Source organism: Schistocerca piceifrons, chromosome X (genome assembly GCF_021461385.2).
Source record: "Schistocerca piceifrons isolate TAMUIC-IGC-003096 chromosome X, iqSchPice1.1, whole genome shotgun sequence".
Classification (NCBI taxonomy): domain Eukaryota; kingdom Metazoa; phylum Arthropoda; class Insecta; order Orthoptera; family Acrididae; genus Schistocerca; species Schistocerca piceifrons.
Window position 1 is genome coordinate 107,639,413 of NC_060149.1, and position 13,308 is coordinate 107,652,720.

At 41.7% G+C, this 13,308-nt stretch overlaps 2 non-coding genes across 2 annotated transcripts; one reads left to right on the forward strand and one right to left on the reverse strand.

The window, feature by feature from the left end:
• Positions 1–6,950: 6,950 nt before the first annotated feature.
• Positions 6,951–7,024, reverse strand: Trnat-ugu. The gene has a single exon. It is a non-coding gene; the product is annotated as a tRNA-Thr (tRNA).
• A 719-nt stretch (positions 7,025–7,743) lies between these two features.
• Positions 7,744–7,817, forward strand: Trnat-ugu. Its single transcript has one exon. It is a non-coding gene; the product is annotated as a tRNA-Thr (tRNA).
• Positions 7,818–13,308: the final 5,491 nt, after the last annotated feature.

A 13,308-nucleotide genomic window follows, 5' to 3' on the forward strand; every position in this document is an offset into this window, starting at 1 on the left:
AAAGCAAATAATATTAAATCTAAAATTGAATATCCTTTTATTTCTACTTCACCTCTTACTCGTTTAACTTCTTCCCTTTCGAAGAATTAAATATGGAAAGACATATTTTTAATAATGGATAAGTTAAAACTAAAGAAAATTAAGTTCTTTGTCCATTAGAATTATTTGGTGGATTTCTTACAGATTCTAAATAAATAATCCGAAAAAAGATCAAGAAGATTCTATTCTTCATTGTACTACTGATAATGAAAATTCTACACTTCCAAAAGAAGGTAAAATTGTTGTTAAAAGTATGGGAAATTATGCTCCTGTTGTTAAATATGAACCAGAATATTCAGCTGAATTAGAACAAGAAATAATTAAGAACCAAAAATTCCATTTCCTTCTTCGAACTTCAAACGATTGAATTTGCTGGTTTACAGGGAAAAAGAAAGTTTGAACTATATATTAAATATTATTATAATTCTACATAATTTGACATATCTTACTTTGTATTCACTGTTTTCCAAACTAATTGATAGAATAATCAATTGCTTGATTCTTATTTATTCGATCATGTTAAATTACAAATTATCTATCTTAAAAATGGAAGAAATGAAGATTCTCCTCAAGCCTTATGGGATCTTGATCCACCAAATAACTTCTTGAATGCTCATGTGTGTTCATAGATTTTAAAGAATAACTCAATTAAATAATGATGTAAGTGTAGGTCCTTTCAATTTTATTCGAAATTAGCCTATTTATCTAAATAATATGACTAGAAAAATGAATTTTATTACTACTCAAAAAATTACAGTGAAATTATGTGCATTCTTTAACAAGAATATTCCAAATGATGCTACTGCATATCTTGTGACGTACAGTAAAATAATTTAACATATGATTTGCAACATAGAATGCTTATTTAAAATTTTTAATTATGTAAATGAATGGAAAATTAGAAAAAATTGAAGATCTTTTAACTCCAGTTTTCATTCCCTTTTGAAATATTTTTGTAATACTGGAGATGATAAAAACTGAAAACTTTAGTTCTTCAAATATAAAAATGTTCTCTTAACGTTTTCCAAACGTTTCGAAGACTTTTTAATTTTTTTATTCGTTAAATTTTTTCTATATAATATCAGTGAATTGTAGCACTGAAAATCTATAAACTGAACTTAACAATTATAGTAATGGTTGTTCAGAAGTATTCTCTAAATTACCAGAACTTAAAAAACATAAATGTTATCTAATTTCAAAAGATGAACTTTTACCATAGTTCTGTAGGAGACTTCCACCGACTTGTTGAGTCCATGTCACAACCACCTGATGCATTCCATCAGGCAAAAGGAGGTCGAACTCGGTATTAGGAGGTATCCCATAACTCCTGTCACCTCATTGTATAGTAAGGCTTGGAGTTCCAATCGTAGATGGTATGTGCAGCAACCTAATATAGACCACTAAAATGGCAGCGGTTTCTACGAAATGCTAATTATTCTTTGAGACTTATTTCCATCTTTTATTTTGTAGTAAAGACTCATTCACAGTCTCAACAATTACATATAGCTGTTCAGTCATAATTTCATGCATTCTCTGTCTGCACAATTGGAATTCCCTGGTCATGGCCCCAGTGAATTTAGTAAGCTATGCTGAACGATTTATACATAGGTACCTGTTAGGACTGTTGGTATTACTGAAAATATCAGGATACTGATATATCGGTATTTAAAAACATATCATTAACGGTCCTCTATATATCGAAATAAATTATCGACATGTCGCCGTACCAGCCCAAAAAATATCGGCTGTACATTGTAAATATACTGCCAGTTTAGACCTGTATATTTAAGCACTGATTTATTAGTAAATATTCTGTACACCAACAAGCTAACAGCCTGCTTACCCCTCTTTGAGTGAGAACTAAAACGAAAACAATGAATGTTCACACTTGTCAATAACCACTCTGCTACCAATGGTAACTGCAGGGAAGTGGCACAATAGAAGGTGGCCTATGGCTTCATCGTCTGGGTTTGTCACGTGTCGGATTTATCTGGAACACTTCATGTCGATCCCTGTTATTTGATTTCTTCAGACGCCAGCGAACTAGCAGCTGTATGTCAAAATAGTGTACTGAAGTTAAACGCTGCAGTTTCTGTTGGTAGCACCAAACACCGATTACATTAGCATTTCCCCTCACACGTCTCCACCCACTGCAAAGACCAATCTTGTCATTTAGATTTTTGGTCATCTGTGTTAGTAACCGTTTTTGAAGAATGCCGATGTGAAGAAATAGCACACTAGTTATATTAAAAATTGCTTTTTAGTGCAACTGGCGTGCTGTTTCTTCACATTGGATATTTTGTTATTCCATTCACCCCCCCCCCCCCTGTGCAATCTGACTTTTTCTTTGTGCCATCTATATTTGCTTCACATAGTCAAACAGAAAGACTGGACGTGATGGAAGCTCAAAAAGTAGTATAACTCCTGCACACAGTGACAGAAAAATTATGTTGTACTACAATTTCAAAAGAAAAACTTCAAATATTCATCGAAAATTACGAAAAAAACATAACATAAAATAGAATATTCGGCACTCGGTATTGCCATTTCTATATCGAGAGCCCGGTATGTCCGCAGTAAATATCGTCGATATATATCGATATTTTTGGATAAAATTATGATACCGGACCTAGTGCCTGATCGGAGAGCAAATCCGACTAATTGTTACAACTGTAAGTAGCAACTGGTTCTAACATGCCTTCCATATCAGCATGAATTACAGGCTGAAGCTTCAATTTGTTGCTAAATTTGGCAAATTTTACACCACACCTTGCCATAAGGCATGATACTACTGACTGGTTTAACCTGTGCACAGTCAGTGGAGTGTGCATCTTGAGTTCTTGAATATTGGGTATCATAGATTTTAACAGAGACGTCTTTGTCCTGTTTTTCGAACGTGTGAGCATGTCTCAGCTCGTCAGGTAATGGGATCTTTGCAACGTTTAATTTATTTGTATAAGGACAATAGATGGACACACGTCATGGATGTTTATATATTGGGTGCAAACTGAAGCGGTAGGGCGCTGGTAGAGTGAGTAGTAAGGTGCTGGGACAATAAAAGAATAAAATTTTAAGCCGCGTGAGATTAGCCGAGCGGTCTAAGGTGCTGCAGTCTTGGACTGTGCGGCTGGTCCCGGAGGTGGTTCGAGTCCTCCCTAGTGTAACACTTCTGACACTAAATGTAATTGGGTTTTCTCTTTTATGATCCTAGTCAATTACCAGGATGGGCATTACTGCAAAGGGCATTTGAGTCTAAAGCATTATGTGAGGGTGAAAATACTAAATAAATTAATTTTTCTCTCTTAACAACATGTGGGCATGGTGGGTTCTTCCTTGATTCGGGTATAAGGTAAAATGAAACAGCATTTTATTGAAAGTTTTGTACAACTGTTTCCTTACTGGATGTTCTGGCTCGGAGAGCGGCAGCTGAGTCGTTTGTGAAGCCTTCTGCTGCGGCAGCGGCGGCGTCTTATTACTGGTGGCGCTGTGTATCTCGTGTCGCTGTCTCGCCCAGTTGACTGGAGACGCGCATCGTGCTGTGGTCCGTTTAATTATTGAGAACGAAGTCGTGAATCAGATTGTGATGCCTTGGATGTGGCATCCCAGTGTTTCTCTTCTCTAAGCGGCCACGTGTGTCAGTGTTGCGAGTCGGCCAGCGGAGCGGCGCGGCGGGGGAAGACCAGTGTCCCAAACTCGAACAACGGACTCCCGCTTGCCAGTCTTTGGCTGTCAGATCTTCATCCCAGCTCACAGGTGACTGCTGATGTGAGGCTGTCTCCTTCCCGTCTTCACGAGTCACCCAGGTACGTAAAAATCAGTGTTCAAATACCTTTTAACTTCTGTCTTCTGGCGCCGAGGCTGCTGCTTGCTATTCCATTACAGCGGCGGACTTGGTGCGTCTGTGTATGATGTAGTCTCTTCCTGCATGACGGTCTTCAGCACCGAAACTGACTGAAAACTACTGCTACTCTTCTGAACGTGCTAACTTCAAGCGCCGGCCGTTGCCACTGCTGCTTTGCCCACTGTTTGCCAGTGTATAATTCTTCTAAACTAAACTAAGTTTTTCATTTATTTTCTAATTTCCACTTCACTTCACATTGATTCCACTAACTTATTTACCTATCGTAAGTACCACTCAGCACTAGGGCATGGGTGTGTGTGTTTGTCCTTTGGATAATTTAGGTTAAGTAATGTGTAGGCTTAGGGACTGATGACCTTAGCAGTTAAGTCCCATAAGATTTCACACACATTTGAACATTTTTTTTTTAAATTTTAACAACAGTTTATTAATAGTAAACATGTAACATACAATGTCTTATGGTTCTCGAGGAAAAAAGACAGAATAAATAAGTATTACATTTCTTCAGCGAGAAAGTAATTTAGGAAGACAGTAGGTTACTGTTATTTCACTACAGACAAGTACAAGCCTAATAGCAAATTGAACGCCTCACAGCAATATTTTAAATAAAGTATAGAATTTCTAATTTCTAAAAATAATCAAGGCCTTCCAACAAATGTATATATTAAATGTATAATAATTAAAGAAACAATATTTGCTGCCAACATCCAATTATAAGTTTACAACATGTGGGCTGTCTCAGAACTGTACTTAACATACCAGTACACAGAGTGCCAGAGTGGAATATAGGCGATTTTCTCTCAGGACAAGGAAAATAATTTTAAAACATAATATGCCGACAGTGACCAGTTACAGGTTAGAGATTGAAAATGGCATCAAGACGGTAAAAGAAAGATTTATTTTGTTGCTTTAACCAAACCATACCGCCATCAACAACAACGCATAACAAGGCTTACAACTAGCACCTTAGAGGAGTAATAAGCAAAATATGGAGTAGCATGCCACTGACATGATCTTGCAACCGAGATATTAAAGGAAACGCCTTCTGGCACAAAATTAATAAACCCGGGAAAGAGCCTTGCGGCAACAAGTAACTTTTTTTTAAAAAGGTCAATAGTTATCGCCGCTTAACGGCCAGAAACTATATAAAAAATCCTGAAATTAATTTTCGCCCACTGTCACTGCAGAAGGAGGCAGAACAATAGATATGAGGGTTCCCAAGAACGTGCAGTCGCGAGGAACGTTGTTACGCAGGCCCCGGCAACCCTGGCGTGTATCTTCGTTCTCCTTCTTCCAATCTTCCGCCCCGAAGGAGTCTGCGACGCTCAGTCTTGGCAGCCATTAAAGATGGAGCTTCCACTCATGTCTCACGCCAGGTGCGAATTACGCTCTGTGATTCGTTTCCCGTGTGTAAAAAAGACTACGCCAGTAGACATTCATCTCCAATTGTATGAAGTCTGTAGAGAAACATGTACGACCGTACAATACGTGCGCAAATGGTGCAGAAAAATCAAAGACGGACGTAAAGACGTCCATAACGAACAGTTTTCTGGACAGCCATCGGTTTTGGATGAAGCGACTGCGAATGTGGAAGAAACAATGCTGAAAGATGGAAGGGTGACGGGTGAGGAGCTCTGCGAGATGATCCCTGATGTCAGCAAGGCTGGCATTGACAATATTTCGACAGACCTTTTAGGTATCCCAAAGTTTGTGCAAGCTGGGTCCCGAGAACGCTTATGGAAATCGCAAACGGAAACGTGTTGAAGCGGCCAGCGAATTTATTCAAGCCTGTACAACTGATGGCGAGAAATTCCTGGTTTCTGTTGTTACTGGGGACGAGACCTGTGTTCAACACCCAACACGAGAAATCCCTTCAGTGGAAACATCCAGCGCCGCCAAAGCTGCGGAAGTTTAAGCAAACACTGTCTGGTGGCGAGGTGATGGCGAGCGTATTTTGGGACAGGAAAGGCTTATTGTTGTGTGAATTCCTTCCTGCTGGTACAACAATCAATGTGGGCCGCTACAGTGAAACGTTGAAGAACTTTCACTGCGCGATCGAAAACAAGGGGAGAGGCAATTTCATGAAGGAAGCGCATTTCCATCAAGACACAGCTGGACCGCACATCGCCCATGTCACAACCACTCTCATCAACAAATTTAAATGGGATACTGTCACGCATCCACCCTACAGCCCAGAAACAGCCGCAAGTGACTTTCATCTCTTCCCTGAATTGAAGAAAAACCTGAATGGAACGTATTTCTCAACCAGAGAGGAGCTGAAAGAAGAGATTTTAATCTACATTCAGCGTAAAGTGGGAGAGTTCTGCGATGCAGGCGTACAGAAGGTGGCTCACCACATGCAAAAATGCATTAATCTCAATAGCGATCATGTCGAAAAATAGGTAAAAATCTAAGCTTTCCACATGTGTACTATTCAATGGCAATGAAAAGAAGAAGAAGAAAAAGCAGTAGGTGAAAGATATATATTAGCACTCTTAAATGTCGGACTGTGTGTGTATGCAGGCTACGAATTTCATCACAATATGGTATATTTTCCCAGGAGTCGCCATCTACTGCTATCGCTCTGCAGTTGCTTGAAGATTTTGCAACACTGAATATGAAAAAAGTAGTCAGTAGGTGAAAGATGGCAGTAACACCCGTCTGACACACATTTTTTGTTGTGAGTATGTTCAAAGAGAAAAGCTTTGAACAGTGATGACGTCTGTGATGGTGCATCGGTAATATGCAACTCCAAGGAGGATTCCTTCTTTTTTCCTGCCTGCAGAATCTGCATTTGGCATAGGTGCACATGTGCATTCAATGAATTTTCATGCTTCACTCAAATGGATGTATGTGAAACACTTCATCAGCAACTTTCGAAAGGTTCCAACTAATTCCAAACTATATATACGAAGACAGTAACTTGTCCTCGAAAGAACATTTACTGTTGATGACCGTGCAGCTTTTCCCTGGAATAAATGATGACTAACTGACAACCTCAGCTGCCGACAGGTGTTGTTGATATACCTCGTTGTGGACAGCTGAAAATGTGTGCCCCGACCGGGACTCGAACCCGGGATCTCCTGCTTACATGGCAGACGCTCTATCCATCTGAGCCACCGAGGACACAGATGAATAGCGCGACTGCAGGGACAACTGTCCACAATTCTACATATGTATTGTACCTTATAGACATTTGCCCACCCACTCATTACTCGCGCACGCTTTGGCGATTCCCGTATGAGTTTGGGCAACCTGTGCGCATTCGCACAGACGAAGGTCAATGGCTGGGTAGCCTTTAACTATATATACAAAGACAGTAACTTGTTCTCGAAAGAACAGTTACTGTTGATGACCGTGCAGCTTTTCCCTGGAATAAATGATGACTAACTGACAACCTCAGCTGCCGACAGATGTTGTTGATATACCTCGATGTGGACAGCTGAAAATGTGTGCCCCGACGAGGACTCGAACCCGGAATCTCCTGCTTACATGGCAGACGCTCTATCCATCAACAACACCTGTCGGCAGCTGAGGTTGTCAGTTAGTCATCATTTATCCCAGGGAAAAGCTGCACGGTCATCAGCAGTAACTGTTCTTTCGAGAACAAGTTACAGTCTTCGTATATATAGTTAAAGGCTACCCAGCCATTGACCTTCGTCTGTGCGAATGCGCAGAGGTTGCCCAAACTCTTACGGGAATCGCCAAAGCGTGCGCGAGTAATGAGTGAGTGGGCAAATGTCTATAAGGTACAATACATATGTAGAATTGTGGACAGTTGGGAATGTGAGTCTCACGGGAAGCGTGCAACGGATAAGTCCCTGCAGTCGCGCTATTCATCTGTGTCCTCGGTGGCTCAGATGGATAGAGCGTCTGCCATGTAAGCAGGCGATCCCGGGTTCGAGTCCCGGTCGGGGCATACACTTTCAGCTGTTCACATCGAGGTATATCAACAACACCTGTCGGCAGCTGAGGTTGTCAGTTAGTGATCATTAATTCCAAACTATTACCACTTGTTCAAACTTGTTTCAGCGATTAGTAAGCAAGAAGGGACAAGTCCAATCTTTTCTACTTCTGTATCATATTTCTCTGAGTCAACTCGAATGTACATAAACTTGCAGATTTCAAAGAACAGGGAACAAAATCTCAAGGCCTGATGTGCCTCAAGACACACACATTCAGGCAACTGGTAATGCGGTTTCAAATGTAGGTGTTACCTCCTTATCCCCATGCTGCATCATTGACTGGATTTGTGGTGAAAAATAACAACAGTGTTGACAACACTCTTTATGACTGAGTTTATCACTCTGATAAAAGGGTCATATTGCCTGCCAGCTTTGGGACAGCCACTCACCACTGCCCACTGACCAACTGCTTGTTGCTGTTCATCTTCTTCTCAAATACGCAATGAACTGTTTTTTCCATGCTTAACATTGATTTTTTCATAGGTAATAACTGCTTACCAAAATAATTCTCTCCATGTTCGACAACTTTTCGAGACAACTTTATTTGAATGTTGTTTCTGTTCACACGTCACATCCATGTTTTTTGTGTTACTTACATTGTATGTGGCGCTAAAACGTGAGAAGGTATTCTGTAAGGTGTTATGTCTTTGAGGAACGTTGTCAAGCAGTCATCAGATTACATAATTTCAGGGAAAACGGTTGTAACTTCAGATCAAAAGGTTAAAGCCATCTGATGAGTTTTAAAGCTAACACACGCAAAACTACAACTTTTAAAGGCAAATGTTTGAGAAAGAATAAAAAGGAAGATAACGAGCAGCTGCCCCATAGTAATATTGTGTAGTTTAGACAAGCAGCATGTGAAAAATCTCTCCAAGTGAGCTTTGATTTCTCTTATCACAATCGTCATTTTCTTTATGTAGATCAGAGTCATCAAAATATTTTGACATTCAGAGGAAAAGTTGATGACTGAAATTTCGTGAAAAGTAACGAAAAGGGCCATTGTTTTAATGATTGCCGCCTCCACTTTTTTTCATATCTGTGACCCTCTATCTATTTACCTACCTCGTGATAATAGAAAACTAGCTGCCTCTAGTTCCCCTTCTTTGACCTTTTCCTATGTCTTCCGTAAATCATATCTGGTAAGGATCCCATACCGTGCAGTGATACTTCAGAAGACAGCGAACAGACGTACAGTATGCAGGCCCTTTAGTAGGTTTGTTACACCGTGTCCCGTCAATAAAACGTAGGCTTTGGTTCACCTTTCCGACAAAATATCTGCGTAATGATTTCAATTTAAGGAGCTCGTAATTGTAATCCCCTGGGTATTTACATGAATCATGTAATCGAATTTTTTTGGTAGGACCTTTATTGTTCAGAGTAAATTTCCACTTTTCGCACCATGCCGATATGTTATTTAAATCGTATTGATTGTCTAGTTACTAGATGGTAAACAATGGTATCATCTGCAAACAACCTAAGGAGGCTGTTCAGGTTGTCTCCTAGATGATTTATACAGATTAGGAGCAACAGAATGCCCATAACACTCCCTTGCAGAACTCCAGATATAAATTCTGTTTGACATGATAACTCCCCATCATTTACTACCAACTGCGACCTTTCTGAAGGTAGATATTGAAAGGTTACTCTAGTGGGACTATATAATTTATTGAGGATTTTGGCAATATTTAGTGTACTAACAACATTTTTTTAACCAGACCTAAATTGTGATAAACAAGTTATAGATTGAATTCCCTAAACAACTAACAGGTGATTTAATATTTCACTGACTGGATCCTGGGTGGCAAAGGCAGGTGAGTAGCGAGTCAAGTCCTCTGGCCCTAAAAATGTGGATAACGCAAGTTTAATTGATCTGACGCTGAGCAGACGTTGACTGATCAAATCTGCTGAAGTTTCTCTAGATAGGTGCAGCTGAGAGCAAGTGGCGATTGAGATCTATACGCCCTGACAATGCCGGAGCAGTAGTGCGTTACCCTGTGTACTTTGTGCGGCGACGTGACTTGAAGCTGGCCAGATGTGTGCGGTGGAGGAGGTGAGACGTGGAGGCGGCACCTGTGAATCGATCACGGCCGCGAAATAAATGCAAAAATCTCACGGCCTAGCGATCAGGCAGACGGATCGCAATTGACTCTCTACCAGAGCCCTGAAATCACGGTAGATTTCAGTGTGTGATACACCCGTTCGCTGGTCGTACCAAGGACCAATTTGGCTCACTTATACGACAGAGCGCACAAGGATACCAAACGTCAAGACTGGTAAACCAAAAACGAATAAGTGTGTCCTCAGCAAACGAGTAGTCCGAGACGTCTGGGGTCACACTGTCGGTTCATTAAGATATTCACCAGAGGCTCCCCAGTCTAAACTACTTGCAAGCGAAGTCAGTCTCAGGACAGGTCCCAAGTACCAACCACACATGCCAGAGCTTCGACCAGAAGTGCTTACCAGACCAAAGTCCCGCACCCTAGTGCTTCACACCAATCCAGAAAAAAATTTAGGTTTCCTGCAAATCGCATGAATGACACTGCCTTCACACCGTCTTGAGCCAATCATAGGGCTCTAGAGGCGCTAAATCTCCCCTCCCACACGACAGCACAAGCTCAAGTCGAACCAGGGCATGAGTTAAGAAACCTGCATCTCTGGAAAAAAAGAAACTGCCAATTACTGGCTTTTTTAAGTTTTCGCAGAGGGGGAAGAGATGATTCTCTCCGAAGTCATATCTCTTCCCACGGCAACAAGCAAACAGATACAATTTCAAAGATCTTTATCTAAATCGCTTGTGCCTTGGAGCTTGTTAGTCCTAGCTATGACGTGCAATAGAGATTCTATCTCTAAACGTCAGATGCTGGAGTGTTCTTATACAACTGAGGCGGTTGAGGGAAGTGGTGCAGTATCGGTGAACACGAAAACATGTGAATTTTTATTATGCATGGGTCTGCACACAATGCCCGGTTAATGACTCCACTGTGCAGACACATTCCTTTAGACCGTCGCCCCAGCCCGGACTTCTGCTGGCGCCATGGCACGTGTCGCGGCATTGTTCTGCTGGAGACCTGTCTGCCTGTCTGCCCTGTGTGGCTGTGGGCCTGTCCAGCAAGATTTACTAAACGGATGGGCTCGCCGCCAATAGCTTTCAGCTACCAACAAGCCGTTTCTACGAGCTAAGAATCATAAAAATACCTCATGTTTTTAACACCCTATCAGGCTCCATCAATGTGTGCTCAGGCCATTAACTTTCTAAAGTCTCGCTCAAGGTCCATCAGGTTGTAACAAAATATTTAATAATTTTCTGTATTCGAAAAATAGGTGAGAGAGTTACTTGTCCTCTCTCACTGCCTCCTCCCTGCCGTTGATTTCTGCATGAGTAGTGTCTCACTTCAATATTGTTTAGTGTGACATGACCAAGAGGATATTATTAAAAATAGCAGGAGAATCTCATCCTGATAACCGATATATATGTGAAAAAGGATTGCCCATGGCTAAAACATGGCTAAAGCCTGACCTCATTCATTCCAAGTGTCATTGACTCACATGAAGCTGCAAGCCAGCAAGAGTGCATGTAAACATTGCTGTGAGTAGTATGACTTACGTTAGACCCAGGGGTCATTGCTACATCACAGACTTTCGTTAAACATTTTCTATGCGGTTAAAAGGCCTTGCAGCAAAGAAATGTACCTGTTCACACCATATCCTGAGATCAGAGATGTCTAATGTTCCTAATCATCTACAACGTCCTGGAGTATGAACTGTTCTCTGCTCATTGATTTAACCCTGCTCTATCACTCATTTGGTCTCAATCATCAAACATATACATTCTGAAATTCTCAATGAACAAGGAAATCACATGTGTAATCTATTTGTCTTATTACCTAAGTTGTGTAATTTGTTTATTATTTTCTACGACATGAAAATAAATATAGACGCATAATCAGTGTCATGAGCATTCATAAATGTGCAGAAAAAACATAGACCTCACAATCAAGACAGTTCAACTGATACATACAAAAACACAAAAAGATTTTACAGAAAGATATTACAGAAAGGTATGCTATCGCTCCCTCCACAGGGGTCCCTAGGGAGCCAAATTTTACATTTGAAAATGTCACATGATTTGAGAACATGGCACTTATCCACACGCACAAACCATGACAGGTAGGACTGAGGAACAGCAATTTGCGCCACAGTGGAATGGCCTCTCACTGAGCACATGAAGTGGCGGTAGTGGCGGCAGACGTCTCTGGCGTTCCCTCTCGTCTCCGGCAGCATCTGGTATCTTGGCAGCAACTGGCATCTTTGGCAGCTTCCGGACCGCATCTTTGGACCCTTGGCCTCATGGTCAGGCCGCAGTCAGCCGTCAGGGACTGGCGTGCCAGCATTGCATTTGACGTGCAATCCACCTCCTGGCGTAGAAATCCATTCAGCGTTAGTGGGACGTGGGACAGCCCTGCTCTTCCCGTTCACTTCTGCATCGGAACGTGCGCCTGCCAGCGCGGGACATCAGATTAGCTCGCCTTTTGTCGATGGGACACTTTACTCTCGGCATCCCGCTGAGTCAGTTAGTCTCAACACGCGCGTCAACTGTGGTGCTCACGACTCGCCTGTCCCTTGATTAGTGGCCTGGCGCGCCGGCCGAGGTGGCCGAGCGGATCTAGGCGCTACAGTCTGGAACCGCGCGACCGCTACGGTCGCAGGTTCGAATGCTGCCTCGGGCATGGATGTGTGTGATGTCATTAGGTTAGTTAGGTTTAAGTAGTTCTAAGTTCTAGGAGACTGATGATCTGAGATGTTAAGTCCCATAGTGCTCAGAGCCATTTGAACCATTTTGTTAAGTCCCATTTGAACCAAGTGGCCTGGCGGGACCTTGGCCGCTAGGGGGTTGTTGCCGGCGCGTGGTGGCGTCCCGCTGTCTGCACTGGCTTGAGACATACCGCTGTGTGACGCACGCACGTCAGCTGGCAGTGCCCGGTTCTGTCGCAGCGTGTGGCCCCTCACACCTGGGCTGCTACAGCTGAATCCTTACAGTTGCCCGCTCCATTTGCCCCTTGCTGGCTGGCATGGGCCATAACATCCAGTCTGCCATGTTGGTTCCAGAATATGCACAATCCTCAAGTGTGGTCAAGTGCCTTATTCTCTCACAAATGTCATTACATCGACATAATCAATTTACAGAAAAGAAAATAATGATGAGTAATTTTTTTTTACTTTATATAGTTTTTTCTCCTTATTTTTGTAGTATTACTAAGGACGTAAATCCAAAAAATCCAAAAATAAATTTAATGACTGTAGGGCCCTGTTAACGTTGTATGGACGTAAATTATGTTGTGTGGGGTGTCTTGGTTTGTGTGTGCACGTGTTTTTGTTAGTTTTTAGTTAATTCTACTCCTGTCATACATCCTAATTTTACGCTGGCGCTACCTCTATACCTCCAGC